The sequence below is a fragment of the Balaenoptera ricei genome, chromosome X (assembly GCF_028023285.1).
Source record: "Balaenoptera ricei isolate mBalRic1 chromosome X, mBalRic1.hap2, whole genome shotgun sequence".
Classification (NCBI taxonomy): Eukaryota; Metazoa; Chordata; class Mammalia; order Artiodactyla; family Balaenopteridae; genus Balaenoptera; species Balaenoptera ricei.
The window spans coordinates 34,024,193-34,026,332 of NC_082660.1; the positions used below are offsets into that span (position 1 = coordinate 34,024,193).

Here is a 2,140-nt window from a genome sequence, read left to right on the forward strand (position 1 = left end):
TTAAAAAGGATGAATGGTTTCCAATTTGTATTACAGAATAACACATCTCTTAAATCTGAGCAACAGTTATAGATGTGTAAACAATGTCATTCTTAAGCTTAGATTCTTAAGCTAATTAATCCTCCTATTAAAAGAAAAAACTTTTGAAAAATGCCAAAAAAGAGATAAATTTCCAAGTCAGCCATGTAAAATAGGAATACACAGATGTTATATACTGTTTTCCCTCCAATCCCACTCCAACCTTCCACTATTTCAAACGTTGACATCCTTTTTCAAGAACAAAGTGCAGAATCTGCATCAGTCTTCACTAAGGGTGGGAGAAACCAGAACTTGCACTGGCCATGGCACTTGTGCCAGCCCTAGCTTCAATTCTGGCTTGGGCTCTCTCTTCCTATCTCTCAAAGCTTCCTCATACTGAGATGGGAAGCTCCTGGAGTTGGTCCCATGGGTCTTAGCCAAAAACTCCAGCAATTTCATCTTGCTCATTTCAGCATGGGCTCTTGGACCCCACAGGAATTCATAGCGTGGAGGATCACTGGTGGGTACCTGCCGGTATTCCAGGTACTTTTCCTTCACCACATCACTGGTGATGAGCTCTGGCGTTCCCCAAAGATGAAGTGCTTCCTCCTAGAATATATGTCCATCATATTCAGCACTTTCCAGACTTCCTCTTCAGTGGCACGGTTCCCCTTCATGAAGATCACTCCCAGGATAATTATCAGGAGGCTGGTCTTGGGCAGGCCCTGTTCATCACTCAGCCTTCCATCATAGGTGAGGTCCAGTTTGTTAACAAGGGCATAGCTGTGGGTGGTACGGTCCACTTCCTTCCCATCAATACCAAAGACCAGCCCTATGCGCTCAGAGGCTCTCCTGAGGATCTCAAGGAAATTATCCTTGTACTCTTTGATAACATCACCCATCACGTCTGCCTTTGTGATAGGCTCTCTCATTTGATACTTTTGCAGCAGGAAACTGACTAACAATTCCACCTTTTCATCTAGAGGGTCTGTGCGCAAGTTCTCAGTGTCTGGTGGGGATTGTGAAGTGTTTGAATTTTCCATTTCTTCTTGGCTGCTGGAGACCTCCTCTGATTTGCTTGATGAGGTGGCTGTGGTGACAGTGGAGGAGGAGTGGGCGCTCTGAGGACTCTGGGGAGTACTGGGCGCCCCAGGAATAGAAACGTCCTCCATGCTGCATGGGATCAAAGAAGAGGAGGAGGAAGAGGAAGCGTCATTCTCAGCCTCTGGAACCTGAGCACCTGCCAGGCCCTGGGTCTCACTGTGGGCCTGAAGGTGTTGCTCACGTGGGAAGCACGGACTCTCCTTATCACCAGGCGTGAGGTCTCGTGTGGGTGGCAGCTGACAGGAGCGTCAGCAGGAGGGTGTGCTAAGAGGGCCCACAGTCTAAGGGAGAGAGAGTGGATATGACTGGCCTCAGCTGGTAAACTTCCCCATTGCAGCTCTCATGGAGGCTGCCTCCCCAGGTCTTCCCCAAGGGCAGTGCTCTAGGGCCTCACAGGTCTTCTGTCCTGCACCACCTGTTCCATAGTAACCTGAAGGAGGAAGTGAAAAGACTCCTCAGGGCACAGCCAGCCCTCTCAGACCGACAACAGGGCGAAGTTGAGGTCTGTGGGGTCCCTTGTGTTCTAAGGTATGTTATCTGCTCAGCCTTCACTAAAGGTCTTCACCGTGACTCTTGGCATTGATTGGAACATTTCCCCTTCCTGAACTAGGGCCACCCACCCCCCCAGAGTAGGGCAGTTACTTTCCTGAGACCCCTGAGTAGGAAGTCAGGGGGTGCCTGAGTGTAATAGATTTAGTGAGAGCTGCCCGGGTCTAGCAGCAGGGTGTGGGTGGGATGCGGGTGGGATGCTGTCTGTTCTGGGGCAGGTAGTTTCCTCAGTCCTCACTCAGGGCCTTCACCTTGATCTCTAGAAGGCCCTAGGTCACTTCCCCTCTGTTAACCTGAGGCCAGGCCCCCTCAGGCCAGGCCTTACCCCGCTATATCACCCGGAGTGAAAGTCAAACGGCATTTCAGTCTAAAAGGTATTCTGGGGTTTCCTAGGGATGATAGCAGGGACCGGGCTCTAATGGATCCTGCCCGTTTTTGGATGAGTGGTCCCATAATTTCTCAATTAAGA

At 50.0% G+C, this 2,140-nt stretch overlaps 1 pseudogene; it reads right to left on the reverse strand.

Moving 5' to 3' along the window:
• Window positions 1–307: 307 nt before the first annotated feature.
• Window positions 308–1,190, reverse strand: LOC132357042 (melanoma-associated antigen B16-like; annotated as a pseudogene).
• Window positions 1,191–2,140: the final 950 nt, after the last annotated feature.